The following is a 21,038-nucleotide window of genomic DNA, read 5'->3' on the forward strand; positions in this document are numbered from 1 at the left end:
ATCTCTCAATTGATAAGATATTCCTGTGCTTGTATTTCCTATGATGATTTTCTTGATAGAGGGTTGCTGCTCACAAGGACCCTATTAAACCAAGAGTTCTAAATGGCGAAGTTGAAATCCTCCCTTCGTGAATTTTACGGACGCCATCGCGAGTTGGTTGACCGTCATGGAATAAGTTTCACAGATGATATCGGATATTTTCCTTACGTCGTAACTACAATCCCCTTTCCTTTCATGAATGTGACCTACCATAATTGTTAAAATATGAGCAACACGACGGGTGCAACATGTGGAGCAGGATCTGCTTACCCTTCCGGAGCACTTGAGATCACTCGTAGTTTTTGGTGGGGTTCGTGTTGCTTATTATTTGGTGTTCTGTGTTGCATCATGTGTACTATTGTTTGTCTGTTTGTCTTTTTCATTTTTAGCCATGGAGTTGTCAGGTTTTTTTTTCGATTTATGAGTTTGACTGGTCTTCTGGTGTCTTTCGTCCCTCTTTCTCCTGGAGTTCTAATGGGAAATAACTGATCTGAGGTTTTATGAAGTCTTAAATAGTATTTTCAGGACTCTCCGAAATAAACAGAAAATATCGAACCTCTATTTGTCAAGAACGATTGCTTTTTTTTATTTACAATGAAGGTACAGATGACAAAATAGCACAGTGTTTTGAACATGCTAACAGACAACACGCACTACTTAAATCTACATACGAGAAATCACAAGCTAAAATGTGTTGGTATTCTAAGGCCCAAGATTACGAGAAGTAGGATTCTTAGACCTCACGGCAATCGGGAAAAAACCTTAACATTATCAGAACTTGGAAAGGTCCTCATACTATCCACCCTCTACTTTCAGAGGCACAATTAAAGGAGAATGCTTCCCTTTTAGACCTGTACGAACGATCCAGTAGATTTGCAAAAACAATATGCATTATTTAGTAAACGCCTTTTAAAAGGGAATTATAAAAATGAAATTAAAACTGTTATGCAGGAAGTGACTGCACAACAAAAAAATGACACATTAATGGTAAAACCAAAATCTGTATTACAGTCGCGTCGCGTACACAGTGTTTGAAGACAGAAAACACACTAAAAGAACCATATTTTTCTCTTTCCGTAGGCATACAAACTTGAAAGACACAGTACCATCTGCAAATCTTGGCAATTAACATGTTGCAAATTATAAAAACATGTTCTATACTGTGTTTGTTAAATTGATAAACATGAAAAACAGAAAAAAAAGTATAGAAAAGTATAAACAGATCACGAGGTGTCAAGTCCCTTTTAAAAATTACAGTATATTCAAAATAAGTGTCACCATGAAATGGCACTGGCTCCTGACGATGGACATGGCCATAGTCAAGTAGTTCATTCTAATTGGTCTAAATAGATGCCCGAAATAACTTGTGATCTATGGAGTTGGGGTGTTGGTATAGGATTGGACAACGATTTATTGTAATAACTGTGTAACAAACAATCATCCATAATTTGTCAATTCCATCCGTTTTCTCTTAGAATGACAAAATATTTTAGCAATTGGCGGGAAATATGGATACACGTGGTTTGCTTATAGGAAGAAGAAGTTAAAGATGCGTAGTAATAAGCACCAACAAGTATGCCTTGAAAAACGTAATAAAACCTAGTTATGCGTACCATGAAGCGTAATATATACCGTACAAAAACCTATGCGTACCATGAAGCGTAATATACCGTACAAAAACCTAGCAGATACGTACTAAACCGTAATAACACCTAGTGAATATAATCAAACACGTTTTAGTACGTAACATGTACGTCTCTGTTACGTATTTCTACGTCCCTATTATGTTTTTATTTTTAGTCACGTTTGTATTGTGCACACGAATACAAACGGGACCGATCACGTATCAATCCACGCATACCTACGTATATAGCCGTTTTAAGGAAGTTTGCTGCTCAGTTTCAAAATAAATAACTTTTCATCAAACTATAATAGTTTATATTGATAGGGGATTAATTGAGGAATCAAAAATGCAAAAAAAATATAGGGGTCAATGTGCTTGTTATTAGCCATTGAAATTTTGGCGGGAAAATGTTCTCTCTTGACTTTTCATAGCTTTATCATTGATCAGTTAAAGTTCTAAAAAACTATTAAAATACAAATTAAATTTTATAAAACTTTTACAAAAGGCGTATAATTATACATGTAAAAGATTTATTAAAAGAAAAATTGGGGTTCAGGGGCAAATTTTTTTAAGGCATTCAAATGAATAAAACCAGAGGATTTCGAAAATCTGACAAAAATTCCAAAACATGACAGGCAAACATCCTAAAGTACGGATTGTTACGATCGATTCGCTACGTATATTGCCGTTTAGCTACGCTGTGAAAACGTAGCAAAACGGGATAGCCGAAACGTGACCGTGTGGCTCAGCCGCTGGGGCTTTATAGTTATAAATGACAGTAATTCAATAGAAGTACATTTTTGAAGATTTGGATAATAAAAGAATTTTTCATTCGAAATTATATGTTCACTTGTTTAACGGTAAAATTTATTCGTTAAAGTAAATAAAACACGTTCTGCATAATAACGACTCTTAACATTACTTTTGTCGTTGAATTTTAAGGGCATACGATACAGTTACAGGGGAGGTAATGATGTTGCTAACGTAAAATGTTATTTTCGCGACGTCAAACTCTGACATATCGGGAAAAGATGCATTTTTCGACTGATTTTTATCATTCAAACTGATTTAATTTGAAAACGAGTGCATGGACCCCTATTTTGTAAAACGACATTTTGTTTCCTTTTCCAGGGAGATTATGTGGACCAAAATTTATAAAACTGTAAATAGTGCAATTTTTTTATTTTGATAAATATACAGCCAAAAAAGACGTTAATTTTCTCAATTCATGACCATTTGATAAATATGAGTTATTTCTGAATAAAAAATGCATAAATTTTTAGGATACTTATAAAATACAGAAATTATAAATTATTTAACAAAAAACAATTTGTGTTTATCTTTTAAAACAAAAAAGTTATGTCTTTCTTTCGAAAAGAAAAATACGGCCACAAATTCGAATTTTGAGCAAATATACAAAATTTCGACCTCATTTAACTCAAAAAGTAGCACATGGAGGTATACTTTTTATTACATATCCTGATCCCGAATTTCAATGAATTTAAATCCCGCATCCCGAAATTCGAAAAAAAAAGAATTCCCCTTGATGATTGTAGCACGTGTGCGTCCCGAACTATTCTAAGGGCATCACATACCTGTTATTGCTCAATCTCATGTAGCTAAACATCCCGAATGGATCAATCCCGAAATCCCGAGTTGAAATACACCAGATGCCGAAGTCCCGGTAAAGGTCCTATCCCCCTCTTTGATTCAACGCGGTTTGTTTGGATATTTTGGGAGCATACAAACACCACCTAGGCCGCCTTGGTGCACTAAGCTCAGTAACTGCACTAAGCCCATGACTGGATGGTGCTATGAATGAAAAAAAAAAACCAGAACATCGGACGTAGTAATACGATACCGAACGACGTTACGCCACGAGTTATCGTTCCTGACGTTATCGAATAACGTTCACACATACAAGCCAATGCAGCAGGTTCTTCAATCACAAAGTGATTTAAAAATAGTAAAAAAATAAATTTTGGAAACTATTTGACATTTTTATGCTAACTTTTTTTTAGATGCAGAGTGCCGAAAGTTTTTACGCAATACGTAACGGTACACTTTTTGACTTATATTGCTTTATCGTGTTCCGTCAATTCTTCTGCTCATTGTGAACCTTTAAAAATGTATTACTATACTTTTAATTTTATTCTGGTTTTTTTTAAATATTTAAGCATCTGCACGATTTATCTATATGTTCTTATGCAAAATGACTGAGTTTTATCACTTTATTTCATTCTTAGTTTAATTTTGCAATAAATACTTTTTCATGATGCACGCCGTATCCCCATAAATTTTGTTTTGAAAATAGAAAAATCTTACATGTATCTATAGAAACTTAGGATGATGTGTAAAAAAAAACGGGGAATCGTACAACTATTAGTTCGTGTTAAAATTGTCGTCAAAATCACCGCTCGGGCAAAATGGAAAAAGGAAATTTATCTGGATGAGAATACGGATAGAATAGGGCGAAAAAGCACAATACAAATTCAAATTCAAATTCAAATTCAAATTATTTATTCAAGAAAACTCACAAAGAGCATAAAATGAACAATATAAATGCATATGTACATAAATATTGAGAAAGAGTTATAGCTGACAAAGAGATCTAATACACACATAAAAAAGGAAATATTATATTATATGGTATGATAAATATCAAGGGAGACAACCCTGTTCTTATGTAAATACTATATCCATACAACAAATAAATATATATATATATGACAGAACACTAAGATGATAATTTTTCTGTTGCTTTGCTATCAGTTTTGTAAAATATACTCAAACTTAGAAATCTAGATATATTTCTACATACATTGGCATGTTCATTACTCATAAGCCAAATAAATTTGTTATCTGTGTTCAGTTTTGAACTATTCTTATTATAGCAAATGTCTATATAGGTTTGCCTAATAGTAAAATATTTTTGGCAATCTAATAAAATGTGTTTTTCATCTTCTACTTCACAAGAGGAACAGTTCTTACATGTTCTGTCATTAACAGGTGTTTTTGGTATTGTATATCTACCCAATTCAATTTGCAGTCTATGATTGCTGGTTCTATATCTACTCATGTTATATTTATCATTTTCGTTACAAATATTAACAAGATAATTTTCAAATTTGAAAATGTTTTTGAAAGTTCTATATGTTCTCAGTTTCTCACTGGTTTGAAGTTGTTGAAACCATCTAGATTCAAACTTACTTTTAGTAGATTTTATTATCCTTTGGATATCACCATTTTTCATAGAAACATGTAATTGAGTTAATTCTGACTCATTAGAGTTGAACATATTAAATTTCTTGAGAATATTTTTTATTGAGCCTAACCAGCAATTTTGATTATTTTCAATCATGAGTAGATTCTCTGCAAGTGCATGAGATAAAAGTTTATCACCTGTTTTATCATTTTCAAGTCTAGTCCAATATTTTAACATAGACGAAACAATATCAATATAAATTGGATATCGACCTAATAATACAAGCAGACTTTGAAACTCAAACAGAAAATAGTTTGTTAGTATGGAATGTAAAAAAAGTGGTTTAACTTGGTTATTTTGCCGAATAACATTACATGTGTTCCTAGTGTAAACAGTCTCATAAATCCGATATAGTTTCGGAAACATTTTAAAAATAAAGTCCTAACTTTGTAATATTATAGACAAAGTCTACACAGGACAGACAGCAACATCGGAATCAGGTCTGAGAAGGTTACCGTAGGCTGAGAAATACATGGAAACTTGATGCGAAAAAAAAAAAAAAAAAAAAAATAAGGTCCCGTTAGAGTCTGATTACGTTAGGCCACACCAACTTAATTCCTTGTTCGACGGACCCGCCCGCACCTATTTTTTTCAACACAGATTTTTTTTTATATTCCCGCTTCCCGCATTCGTAAATGTAATCATGTCCATTTCCCGCACCGTTTTTTTGTAAATATTATAAAAAGATGTAAACATTTGTCTTTAGATCAAAGTCTTTAAAACCTGTATATAACGATTTTATACCTATTAGCACCCCACCACACTGTACATGTATATCTGTGAAACCAATTAATCCCAAGTCGGAGTGCTCCGAAATGTAACAGCGGAAATACCTATACAGAACAAAACATAGGTTTCTTTCCCCTTACTTATATTCCCTATCACAAAATGTTCGTTGTTAGAATAAAATACAGGGAACTTCTGAAAGAGTTGCCTTCAACTGCAATTATATTATATGCTGGCGAAACAAAACTATCCATAGCCGCTGTATGTTTATGCACCTGTCCTTATTGATTCAGGGATCTGTCGTTCAGCAGTTGTCGTTTGTTGATGTGGTGGTATTTTCCCGTTTGGATATCTAAATTAGATCGTTGGTTTTCCTGTTCGAATTGTGTACACTAATGAATTTGGGGTCCTTTATAGCTTGCTGTTTGGTATTGATCAAAGCCCTGTGTAAAAGCCGTACTTCGACCTGTATTTGTTATTATTAGGTTGGGAACAATACCCCCCCCCCACCTTCAGTCAGACATGGGGTCATTTTACTGTTGTAGAAAAGAATATAGAAATACCAAGGATTTGTAAAGTGCTACTATACAAAACCTTTGATAACTCAGAATTTTTTACTCAAAAAGAGGTTAAATACAACATATTTTTAACATGTTTAACAACTTTTCTAAAAGAGGGGTCCACTTATTTTGAATAATATTAAACTGTTAAAGTAAATGTGTTAACATGGTTAAAGTCCAGAAATATTACAAAATTCTTGGACCAGATAGATATATAGTTCTTTGGGAAAATATGAGCCCTTTTGTACTAAAAAGTCTTTTTTTACAAAAAAATATATTATAAAGTTATATTGAACCCTCACTAAAAGGGATATTTATAACATTAAGGGGTTGTTCCCAACCTGATTATGACTTGGATGGAGAATTGTCTCATTGTCAGTCACACATACAAAGACCAGATTTAATTATTCAATTATTTCTTGGTAAACAGGGAAAAAAAACTTCATAAATTAAAGAAATGTTAAAGTACAAGTGATAAATCAAGTTTTAATATTGTCCAATCCTACTATTTTATGTTTACAAAAAAAAAAATATAATCGCTCGCCTTTACCTTTCAAGCTTCGCCTCAAAAATTTGCAAATTAAATATTTTTTATTAAAATTTTCAAATCGCTCGCTCGCCCCAATTTTTGGAGTCCAAAAATCCGTAGAACAAGAAATTAAATTGGTGTGGCCTTACCGCTTGCTAATTATGGAAGTGGGGTAACATGAAACTTTATTTGTAAAAGTACAAGTACAAATAAAACAAAAACAAATATGGAACATGTTATTTGTTCACCAGTTTACTGTTAGAATGATATATAGATATATGGGATATGCAATTTATAAGATTCTAACATTTGGACATTTAACCACATCAAAACCAAATAAATCAAGCAAATTGTGACTAATGGTAATTGGACGAGTATCTTTTTATTTCTAATTTGTAGTTTTACTAAACGACGGCCCACTAAATTGGAAAGTTTTGATAAGTATAAATTTCACAGTAACATTTCAGTCTCCTAGTACATATTTGTTTAAGTCCTAAAACTTTTGTTCTTCAGGAGAAAATTCAAACCATAATGAAATAAGGAGGTGCAGTAATACAAAATGACAGAAATGTTACCTTGCTTACATTGCTACTTCATTTTATATCTCCAAATTACCTTCCATTATATGAACTGCATATTCAAAAATATGTTTTGTCACCAATATCCTAATAGAGCACGTATCATCATATAGTTTCACCCGTGTCCGTTCTACCGTCAATCCCGCAATTGGTGTTTACATTTAGGGTTTATACGGCTTATCATTTAGGACTGCAGTCTTTTTGCTTCAGGTTTAAATTATGTACCTGGTGTTACTAAAATGTACTCATATTAAAGGTGCGCATATCGTCTGGATTTCCTTTATTTTTTGTTCATGACAGGTTGCTGGATTAGACGTTTTGATAAAATATAAAAGGCACGCAGTCTCCAGTAAAAATATGTTAATGACAAATGTGAAAAAGAAGAAATGTTGAACGGCTCCACATTTTTTTTAAGTTGAACAAGTTTTTGTTATCTTTCTTGATATTTGCCAAACCAACTTGATATGTATTAGTAAAATTAATAATAAAATTGAGAATGGAAAATGGGTTATTGCCCAAAAAAAGAATTTATCTAAAGGTACTTAATACTAATAGTGGGAGATAAAATGGACATAATTGTTCAAATCGTGATACAAGCATGAAATTTGGTACAAAGGTTGACTTAATGAAACTTAAGAAAAATCCGCTGCTGGCCAGAAAAAAAACTCATTTTTTCAAAATGGCCACCACACATTTCGGAAATGGCGTCATTACAAATTGGCAATAATTTGTTAATCCTTTGAAAGGTGTGTTATATGTAAAATCCAATTTCAGATTTGATAAAAAGTAAATGACAGTTCCTTAATTATGACTAGACAATACATTAATGAAACTAAAGGTGACTTCCGGTTTCAAAATGCCAGCCAAAAAGACAAAAATTTCAATTTTTATACTTTCAAGCAACTTCACAAGGGATGTAAATCCTTGAAAGATGTGTGATATGTATAATCCAATGTAAGTTATGATTAAACGTTAAAAACAGTTCCTAAGTACCTCAAACCAACACATAAATGAAAAAAATGGTGTCTTCCGGTTACAAAATGCCGGCAAATATGTAGAAAATATTTCTATTATTTCCATCAAATTAACAAGTGATAACACTCTTTGTTAATTTTAAATGCCTTGTTTGGTTAGAAAGACAGCTTGCTTATCTTTTAATTATCTGATAGCTGCCTATACAACAACCCGTACAAGGAAGGCCAGAACGGTAGCATCTACAGTTACCAACACAGCTGTATTTTCGCCTCCGCATTTCAAAATTTCCTGACACAAGGATGCAACGGCAGTCAAAGAAGTCCATTTTGGTTTCCAACTGCCATTCTTTCTTTCATCCAACCCCAGTGTTCATGACTTGGTACATGTACCTGTAGAATACATGAATCAGGCTGAGCCCAAACAACTCCTCCTTGATATACTTATCTTTAGATGTGCTCTGGAAAAGAACCTCTTGTTGGCGGAATTGCATCACAATGCCGCTGCTTCCAGGCAAACAATACACATCGTGCCTCGCTTCATACTTCAGCCAAAAAAACGTCCTTTACATCTGGAATACCTTCCGCAAAACCTTCCACAAAAGTGTCAGTCATATTGATTTAAGGGAAAATGAAAAAAATAGGTTTTGCAATGGTTGTGAGAGTCAATTTGTGATTAGATCTTCATGATGAAAAAAAAAAAAAAGTAAAAAGTTAAGGAAGTTAAACACGTTTGTTTGCCCATTAAGGAGTATATGGTACAGTTAGTGAAAGGCGTTACAACAAAATAAAAAATAGTCATCTGATATTGGAGTGTATATGATTTTTTGTTATAAAGAAACAGACGAATTTATATTTGTGCCGCAAAAAAATAGTGTTTGCCACATAAACAAGACATATTGGGAATATAATAATGATATACATATTTTCATACATGAGATCAACTGACAAAAAAAAGACTTCATAGAAAGATGCTATATAATTGCCTGTTAGAATTGAGAAAACCCTCCGTTGGTCGTTTCATTTATATCTCAATTTAAAAATTAAACTACTGATAATGTTTTTTTTTTGTTCGTAATATATAACGCAACGCAAAAATAGATTTATTATAAGGATGTATGTCAAGACAATTGTTCAATATTTCACCAAAAGATCAATTAGTTATAATTGAGTACAATATGACTGATATTTTTTTTTTTCCTGTTAGTTTTCTTTAAATATCAACAACAAAAAAAGGAATTCATAACAAAGATTTAATAATAGAGTTTTCAAAAAAGGATCATTGATATATGGTTCACGTACGCAAAAGAATAAATGAAGTCATATGATTATTAAGTTATGTCATCCTGTGAACATACTATATATTACCCTTGACAATCAATTATATTATTTTGTTTTGATTACTATTTGAAATGTCAGACTTTATGTTAATGTTCAACCTTGGACTGATTTAAAAAGTAAACAGTCGGCAATAGTATGATTTTTTAACCCAACTTAAATCTTTTAAGAGTCTTAAATCATTATATTTTCCAATCGCACTTACAGTTAAAAATATGTTAATGACAAATGTAAAAAAAGAAGAAATGTTGAACGGCTCCACATTTTTTTTAAGTTGAACAAGTTTTTGTTATCTTTCTTGATATTTGCCAAACCAACTTGATATGTATTAGTAAAATTAATAATAAAATTGAGAATGGAAAATGGGTTATTGCCCCAAAAAAGAATTTATCTAAAGGTACTTAATACTAATAGTGGGAGATATTATGGACATAATTGTTCAAATCGTGATACAAGCATGAAATTTGGTATAAAGGTTGACTTAATGATACTTAAGAAAAATCCGCTGCTGGCCAGAAAAAAACTCATTTATTCAAAATGGCCACCACACATTTCGGAAATGGCGTCATTACAAATTGGCAATAATTCGTTAATCCTTTGAAAGGTGTTTTATATGTAAAATCCAATTTTAGATTTGATAAAAAGTAAATGACAGTTCCTTAATTATGACTAGACAATACATTAATGAAACTAAAGGTGACTTCCGGTTTCAAAATGCCAGACAAAAAGACAAAAATTTCAATTTTTATACTTTCAAGCAACTTCACAAGGGATGTAAATCCTTGAAAGATGTGTGATATGTATAATCCAATGTAAGTTATGATTAAACGTTAAAAACAGTTCCTAAGTACCTCAAAACAACACATAAATGAAAAAAATGGTGACTTCCGGTTACAAAATGCCGGCAAATACGTAGAAAATATTTTTATTATTTCCATCAAATTAACAAGTGATAATGTAAAGCAAAATTATATCCGGGTGAAATTTGATCCGGAGGAAAAAATGTCACAGTAGTTGTTGTTATTTTTTTATCCGGAGGAAAATATTTCCCTGGGATATTTTTTCCTTTGCCGTGAAATTCTACCTGGGTAGTTAACTTATTGAATAGTTATTAGAAAAAACTTATCCTTTAAAAATACTATGAAATACTAATAGTGTATTTGAAATAAAGCGAAATTGTTAAAAAAAAAATGTATTATAATGGAAAATAATTTCACAAATTATCATTGAAAAAAGTTCCTGAAATATTCAAGTAAATATCATTCTTTTAAAAAGAAAATTATCATTAAACATAAGAAAGAAATTCAGAAATAATTTCAAAGATCGTAATTGTGAAATAATATCATGATTGAATAAGGTAAGTGAAATACATGTAAAAGTGAGTTGTTTTCAGATCTCAGTACAAATATAAATTAAAACGTAAAGGTAGAAATATAGTTGCATTACTACTGTTAACAGTAATAGAAGAATTTGATTATGATGATATTTTTAACTATATAAATAGTTTTGTCTGGGGACAGAGATGTATGGAAATCAGATAAATCATAGCATAACAATATATTGGATCAAAAGCATGTTTAACAGCTGGATAGTTTTTACATGTGAAATGTTATCTGTCTTATTAAATCAAGTTGTAAGTCATCTTTTTATATAAATGAATATATAAAAAATAAGATTTAAGGAAAAATTTCACTATAAAATAGATTCAGAAATATATTATATTAATATCTTTAAAATATAAATTGCTCATAATTACCTCCCTTTGATAAATTATGCAAATTTGGTCTACCTTTGAGAAACATTTTATAATTATAGTCAGGTATATATTGATTGTGAGTAACTTACTTAGTAGTTAATGGGACTCTATTTCACCCGGTTCTGTGAAATATAGTACGGCAAATATATACCGGTTCATACTATCCGCATAACACAGATAGATTTTCACTCCTCTGGAAAAAAACAACCTGTGAAATACCATGCCTGGTAAAAATTACCGGGACAAATTATCCTCAGGATGAAATATCACAGAGGAAGAAATAAACCGTTACAATAACACTCTTTGTTAATTTTAAATGCCTTGTTTGGTTAGAAAGACAGGTTGCTTATCTTTTAATTATCTGATAGCTGCCTATACAACAACCCATACAAGGAAGGCCAGAACGGTAGCATCTATAGTTACCAACACAGCTGTATTTTCGCCTCCGCATTTCAAAATTTCCTGACACAAGGATGCAACGGCAGTCAAAGAAGTCCATTTTGGTTTCCAACTGTCATTCTTTCTTTCATCCAACCCCAGTGTTCATGATTTGGTACATGTACCTGTAGAATACATGAATCAGGCTGAGCCCAAACAACTCCTCCTTGATATACTTATCTTTAGATGTGCTCTGGAAAAGAACCTCTTGTAGGCGGAATTGCATCACAATGCCGCTGCTTCCAGGCAAACAATACACATCGTGCCTCGCTTCATACTTCAGCCAAAAAAAAAGTCCTTTACATCTGGAAAACCTTCCATTGTTAGCCAAGCTGACATCTTCCCTTTCTCACGACAATACGACAAAGTGCCACATCCACTGAATGCATGGAAGAAAGTAAGAGCAGCTACACAAGGACCAAACGCATTTGATATGTCACGTACAGAAAGCCATCAAAAGACGTTATTCCTTCCATAACCTATCCTAAATTTGTTCTATCTAATTTTGCGATTGCTGCAATTTCTGAAACTTTTACATCTGTGTCAGTACTACATAACATTACATTTTACAACACTTTTCATAATCATGCCAAACATGGACAATCATTCGTGTATCTGCTTCTTCATGATAACAAGGGTGTAGATAGGAAGTATCTTTATTGAAATTGCAAAGAATATTTTCACCATGAGTAACATACACATTTTAATAAGTCTCTTAAGAAGCAATTTTGTCAGTAAGAAACTTGAACAATTTCGTGTCGTTGTCATCTTCACAGAGAAAACTATTACAAACCCTTGGTGTTCTACCAAAATCAACACCTTTCCATCTGGCACAAGAACCTTGCCTTTGTCTTGCCACAGCCTTTAAATTATTAATTTAGTAAACATCAAATACAATGTCTACTTTTGAATACTTGTCGATGCACGATTTTATATAAGGCAGTATGACATCATTAGCATAATCATCAAATATTTTTGCAAAACTTTGTGCCCTGGAATTAACCATTGCTGCCCCACCAACGATAAATGCGTCCGACATTGGATCAGCAAATCACAGAATGTTTCAAGTAAACCCATTTGCAGCGCTTTGATACCACTATTTCAAGTGACATCCTGAGATAAAGACGGAGGGGCAGTTTAGTTTTTATGGATAAAGGAATATTCCAAGTAAAACTGTCTACTATGACAAGAAAGAAAAAGTCTAGAAAAGATATCGAAATCACTTTTAATGTTCTCTAGCTTTGTTTTTGACAAAGACATTTCCAGTTTAATTTTGTGGCCAAAATAGGAAGTTGTTCTTTTTTATTTGGTTATAAAAAGCAGGTTCTCCTTCGTTTTGCATTTGCTTCAAAAGATCTTCGTTTTGTTTGGATCAATATCTTGAAGTTTATTTTCATATCTTACCTGTTTCCTAATCAACAATTTCCTAAATGGAGTATTTTTTTTTTTACAAATCTGACGACTCTTCTAGAAATGAATTTCCAAACTCGTTCATCACTTTACAATGCCTTTAAAGCTGTTTAAAGAAATCTTTTTGTGTTTTCGTATGGTCTTCATTATGTCGTTCGTCTGTTGTAGAATGGCCCAAACCACTAGATTTTTCAAATTCATCTTCTAGTATACTGACTCCTGGTCCAGCTACCATCCATTTGTCTAAAAGGGATCTTCGGTTAATCCTATGGCACCACCATCGCCCTTCACAATTGCATTATTCTGTTGTTGTGCCTGATCAATTGTGTTATAAGAAAGACATTTGCTGGACTTACGGACAGTGAAATTTTCATTTTCAAATTCCATTGCCACCTGTGGATGATGTTCGGGAAGGGAAGTCATATCTCGGAGACGGTCGGTAACGATCTAGCATAATTTACACGATCAAGACCTGAAACAATACGCTTTCGAGCTTTATATGGACTTTTTGAAAAGTACGAAATCTCACTCATGAAATGAGCATAAAACCAAAATCAGAAGAAGTTCTTAATTTATAATTAAACGCCAGGAATTAAACTGTGGTCGAAATGACTCTATTTCCTTACACCAGTCTTTTAAATTATTGAACGCCACAATGTTTTCATAACAGTCATGACATAATTATATATGCTGAGTTGAGCTTTCATAATCCGAAATTAACAATTCAAGCAAAATACATGCGGTTGTCTGATACGTCTGTCTAGTTCTATGTACATTTGAAAATACATAAAAAGAATCTGATGTTCTTGGTGTTGCAATATTGGCTTCAGTAAGACGAAATGTCCATCCGTACCACGCAATATATCACCCAGAGTTTTATAACAAGTCATTTCAATGTGCTATCCACCAAACATTACGATACACTTATCTCTTTCTTACAAATCAGGCCATTCTTACTGAATTTGATTTACCAATCGAATACCTGAGAAATGCTTGGTAGTGCATACAAATTGCTCTTGATGTCTATAAATAGTTTGCACATGCGCAAAAGTGTTAAACACATATGTATCATAACCTTGAAAAATGTTATTAAACCAATTCATAATATCATTAGAAATCCAAAAACACTAAATATATGTGAAATAGTTCAAATGTTTTTGAAAGAATTTTGTTACATTTTCGCGCATGCGCAAATACTGGATATGTCAAATATTATTTTTTTAATAAATATGTGATGTAAGGAAGTTATCCACCAAACTAGGTAATTGGTTTTTATTAAAAGAAGTTCAAAGAAAAGTTTCCCAGAAAAATCAAGATTTTCAAACTAATAAAAGAAAACAGCCATTTTAGAAAATGGCCGTGGCCATCTTGAATTTTTTTTTTTTTTTTTAATGGCCAGCAGTTATTTCTTAAAAAGTATATAATAATGATGCTTTGTGGTAATTTTCATGCTTGTATCATCATTTGCACAATTCCCTCGATTTTGCTTGCTAATATCTTCCACTATTTTGGCGACGTCAAACTCTGACATATCGGGAAAAGATGCATTTTTCGACTGATTTTTATCATTCAAACTGATTTTATTTGAAAACGAGTGCATGGACCCCTATTTTTTAAAACAGCAATTTGTTTCATTTTGCAAGGAGATTATGTGACCCAAATTTTATAAAACTGTAAATAGTGCAATTTTTTTTTTAATTTTGATAAACATGCAGCAAAAAATGACGTTTTTTCTTCTATTCATGAACGTTTGATACATATAGAGTTATTTCGGAATAAAAATTGCATAATTTTTAATGATACTTATAAAATACAGAAATTACCGATTATTTAACAAAATACACTTTTGTGTTTATCTTTTAAAACAAAAAAGTTATGTCTTTCTTTCGAAAAAGAAAATACGGACACAAATCTGAATTTTGAGCAACTGAATATACAAAATTTCGAACTCATTTTACTCAAAAAGTAGCACATGAAGGTATATTTTTTATAACATATTTGATTTAATGAGATAAAAAATAGCCTATTATGCAAATTTTCATCAACTTGTAAATACAGGTTCAAAACTGTATCGTATAATGTCCTTAAAATAATGTATATAACAAGTCAAGAATGTGACGGCTGTTTATCATTCTTTTGATGTATTTGAGCTTATGATTTCGTCATTTGATAAGGGACTTTTCAGTTTTGAATTTTTCTTTGAGTTTTGTTATTTTATTTTTTAGAATGTGTATTTTATCAGGATCATTATTTTCCCTCATAATATTCACAACTAACATAATGTTAAACATTTTTTGACTGGTGCAACAAATGTGTCTTTTATTAACAACTGTTTTCAATATTGTATTGTATCGTCCCGAACATCACTGGCGTCAACGTGATGATCGTAACTGCAGTTACGATCATCCCAATATGGTGGACACAAATATAGGGAAATTTTATAAGGCTGATTACTCCACTTTAACAGGTTATTTTCAGATATGTATTATTTCAAGAAACATCTTTATAAGCATTGCCAATGAAATATTTTTTCGGACTGGATGGAAAAGCAACAAGAAGAATGAAAATCGAAATACAAAAAATCACGATGATGATTTATCAGCTGATATTGTGATAATAATGACGAACGATCATAGAGGGGAGGATAACGTCCTATTGGTAAGTGCACAAATGGTTATGACTTAGCGAGATTTGGTATTTCTTATTTATCTAGTTCAATATTAAAATGCATTAACACAACTTTATATTGATTTCATATGTTTTATATAAATAAGGTATTGGACAGTTCATATTAATGACCAGTTTGTTAAAATTGAAGTTTTTATTTTATTTTTTCCCTACACTTTTAGGGACAATAGTACCTTTCGAGGATCTGGTATTTTTGGGGAATTCAGACTTTATAGTTTCTTTTATTTAACAGATTTACGATTTTTAAGGGAGAGGTTGGAAAAATAAAGCATTAAGAAGTGAAATCATATCTGTTGAATAAAAAAAACCCAATGAAACCGTCAATAAAGGGAGCTACTATTTGATTTTTATTTTGGGGGAGGGGCTAGGATGAATAATTTTGTCCTGCATTTTTTTTGTTGAACTCTCTATCCTGTGTTTTTATTTTTACTCTATTCGGTCCTCCTTTTTTTCATCCTGATTTTTTTTTACATAAATTGTCATCCTGCCTTTTTGTTTGGCCAAGATGTTCATCCGGCCTTTTTTTTACTCAAATCTCCTGTCCTGCCTTTTTCCAAACATCTCCCCTTATCATAGATCCCTTATTGATACGTTTGGCTCAACACAACTTCTTCGACCAACTTCAATAATACATGTCATATACCGTATAAATGTAATAATTTGTAGCTTGAAAAATCTAATATGAACGTGTATACCATCTATTTCAACTTTTCCTTCTTTACATAGATAGTCAACCCATGGTAAATATAGGCAACAGTAGTTCGGTGGCGTATTCAGAGATTTTCCAAAAGGGATTGGGGACTGGCTGCCTAAGAGTAGGCCCGCTACAGTCATGCTTCATTGATTCCCTATACAATCAACCAAATTTCCCCCACAAAAAGGTGATGCGAGCACCTTGACACTCCCTCGAAGTCCACCTCTGTAGTCTTCCAATTTTTAATGTCATAGTTTGATTAAGAAAAACCGAGACCAGGCAACAATTTAAAACCGATAGAAAGTCATCAAAATAATGTAACTTCATGCCCTCCTTTACTTTATTCAGTGAAAGTTTTGGTCTGTATTCTTAAACTGTATTATGAGAATGATATTTATATCAACTTCATATCCACGTAAATCTATTTTGAATGTTAACTTAATTTCTCATAATGTTGGGGACATTTGCATATAAGTCTGCTAATCCCCCTTATGTCATTTCTTTTTAGAATAGCGGTTTTCATTTATTCTTTGTTGATTTTAAAATAATATGTTTTTTTTATCGTGACTGCTGAATAGGGAATTCATTTAGTGGGGAAAAAAACATTCGTAAATTTTGAGTTACGATCATCTTTCTATAAAAACAAGTCAAAGTTACGATCATCTGTAGACGAAGTTACGATCATCATCGTGATTTTTTGAATCTCGATTTTCGTTCTTCTGTTTGTTTTTCTGTAACTTATGAAAAACACATTCAACGGCAATGCTTATAAAGATGTTTCTTGATATAAAACAAATCTGAAAATAAGCTGTTAAAGTGGAGAAATCAGCCTTCTAAAATATCCCTATATTTGTGTCCGCCATATTAGGATGATCGTAACTGCAGTTACGATCATCACGTTGACGCCAGTGGAACATGCATGAACTATTTGCCACTGACCGTAATACAACCATCCAAAACCGAGCAATTATAAAATTGTTTACTGAATCAAATCTTTAAATTACTCCATTTCTGCATGGATGAAGCAACGACACCACCATTGACTTAAACGATGGAATTAAAAACTCAGTAATTCAAATGAATCATACGTGAAATTTTTCATGTTATTTTCACGTGAACTTTGCAAATGTATGAAGGTATTTTTCATGATTTTAATTAAATTTTAGAAAAAAGATATTATTTGAATAATCTTATTGTTAAAAATTACGTGAATTTAATGTGTAACAAATTCCAGTGATTGATGCATGAACTATTATCATAAGATTCACGTGGAACCAACCAGTATAAGCAAGTTTCAAGTATATGCTCGTTTGGAGTGAAAATCAGACGAGATTAATGTTAATCCATGTGAGTGAAATTTCCTGGTGCAGGTCGAAATAAAATATATCAGCAGAATTGCATATTGCATCACTAGGAAATTTACGAAACCCGACAGGGGAAATTGAAATAAAATAAACACCATTCAGATCCCGACACATATTTTGTTTCCATATCTCTGAGTAGTAATACCATGAATACCGTAACGTTACATTCTGTATTCAATAACGTCACACGTTTTCGGTCCAATTCTAAGGGTATCAATCAACTTTGAAGCCATTTATCTCAAAAACAAGGATGGTGACATATGAATTTCTATACGTGTATGGATTTAGTATGCAATTCTGGATATTATGTTAGTTTTTTGTTTTTCTCCGTATATGAGAACATAGCTATCCATTGGAAAATCTAAAAAGGTAAGCCGAAAAAAAGACATTTCACCTATATACCTAGGTAAATTTGTCGCCAAAATTGACGTTTTCTTATGAAAATACCAAGAAGACAAAAATGATGACCCCCATTTTTTATTACATATTCCGATGTAATTCGATTGAAAGAACACGTGTGCCAAAGCGTTTTGAAATCGGGAGATATGCCATTCGGTATCGTGTTACCTTAATGTGAACCAACTGTTCTCCTCTTCTTTACAAATTATTACTTTACTCATATTAGTCTGATTTCAAACAGGAACTTCTTCGGAAGAATATAAAGGAGCTAGCAATATTCTTTAACCCTTACTATGCTGTGACCGTCATATGACGGTCTTACCCAAACCACCGCTAATTTGCTCCAATGGCTTCCCATACTTTTAGAAGTCAACTGAATGATACTTATTTCGAAATTCATGCATATTCCCTCAACCTGATGCTATGTATTGTCATATTTCTCATTTATAATTCCATTTTGAGCTCAAATACAAATTTGGAAAATTGAAATCGGATAAAACTGGGTTTCCTGGAGGGGTGGGCTTCTCTTCGATGTCTTACACAGGAAGTTCAGATGTCTAAAACTTGCAAAAATAGTGCAAACTCACAGGCATACAACTACTGATCGCAATTATTATTGAAATACGCAAACATTCCCCATTTCCTTTCTCAATCTTAGGTAGCACTCCACAGTTAGGTGTGTAGTTTCGCATTTTGGCCCCTGTGGATTTTTCAAATATGAGAGCTAGTGTGCAATAAAATTCATTTTTGGATAGCTGAGTATTAAAATAGCCTTTGTATTGGGTTTATATGAACATCAAGATTATGTAATGTATGTAATATAGGCTGTTTTCTGTATGACAGTCCGTATTTGCATGTCCCTACCATACATTGGTCCGGCAATTATTGTAATGTTTTTTTCCAACTTTTTATCGCACGAACTTTGTGATTGGAATTTACGAAAAAATGAGGCGAAAGACCCCCATTTTTTATTTGATCATTAGGAAGATTTATGAAAACAGTTTCTAAAAAGGTATCACTCAAAGGCATTGAAATTCTAGTTTGATCCAAATTTTGGGGGGATATGTGACATGTCCACCCCCCTTTTTGCAATATTTTATGGTAAATAAATGCAGAATGTTGCCATGGATACACATAACAGGAATTAATTTTCACTCTTTTAACTTTTGAAAATCAAATCTATGGACTATACTGATTACATACATATGCACATGTACAACACAAACAGTTAGGTTAATGTATTAGAAATCCAGGAATAGGAGATGATAAAACATTTTGTGGCTCATTTTTAATTTTATTTTCTAACTGTGGAGTGCTACCTTATAGGAAACAATCACTCCCGGTTTCTGGTCCAGTTGAAGTCAAAAATCGGAAAATTCCGTATTTTTGGTCCAAGATCAGATTCACTCCCACCTAACAACTGTTTGCGGTTAATATTCTTTTATATTTACAAATAAATAAATTTGGTGTATTTACTGTCTTCTGATTGGTTAAAAGAATTGGCTTTATTTTCAATGTTATCGTATAGTTTTTTATTTTAAAAACGCATAATTATATGCGAAGTTCGTTTTCTTCAACATTTCGAAATTCTCTACTATCTATAGTATATGTTCAGTGAGTGAAATAGCTGCCTACTTGGATCTTTTGACATACATCCTTCTTTTTGACAAGTTTCGCGAAAGCGATACTTAGCGATGCATGGTTCCGTCGTCACCATTCACGCCGACTAATTCAGCATTTAGGTTCAGTCTGTGGTTAAAGTTTTGTTTTACATCAAAATCGTTGTCAAACATAATGGAATTTCGGGAAATTGGGAGCTTCTTTCTGTCCAAAATACAGTATCCAGGGCAAAATTTTGCAAATATTTATTTTCATTTTTCCGTAGTTTACTACTAGATGTACTTCGTTTTTCCTGAACAGTTAATTTCATGTTTTGTTTGAAGTAAAGGTTTTCGTGCAGTCGTCAATAACCGTTTTGTTTAATCGTCCAGTTGCAAGTTAAATGCATATCCATGCAGGTCAAGATTATGATAATGATATATGAATGTTGAAACTATTTTGTTCTACATTGCGCTAGACTTTCACTCGTGTGTTTAAAATGCAACAGTCAGAGTAAAGACATTTATATATCTTATAAGTGGGTGCGGCTTTTTTTGCTAAGATTTTAATTCCATATGACGATCTGTAGCTGTTTGATTTTATGGGAACTTTTATTTTTATTATGGTTAGAACAAGGAACGTATATACTGTACCAAGGTTTAACGGTAAGATTATTTATACAATATTGAAAACATAACATTTATGAAGCCATGATGTTTATTTTTTATTTAATACATCGCATAATATCATTCATTACGACTGTGTGTTATGACCAGCAACAACTTTTCAAAAAGCTCCGTCTTACATGACAATCATATGGTTTAGATTGTTTATCTATATTCTCCCGAAAAAAGGCTAAAGAGAATAAATTATGTATTGTCACCATTGTATGCTATACTGTTTTGGCAATTAATGCCATTACGCCAGCATGTTTCTGGAAATTATTCTCAATCAACAAAAAATTATATTTCTGCACATAAACTTCTTCAAAGTTCTAAACAGCTTCCAGGGACTTGAAGGATCTCGTTCCTTCTTTATCAAACATTTCGTTTTGGCTTTT

The sequence above is a fragment of the Mytilus edulis genome, chromosome 2 (genome assembly GCF_963676685.1).
Source record: "Mytilus edulis chromosome 2, xbMytEdul2.2, whole genome shotgun sequence".
Lineage (NCBI taxonomy): Eukaryota > Metazoa > Mollusca > Bivalvia > Mytilida > Mytilidae > Mytilus > Mytilus edulis.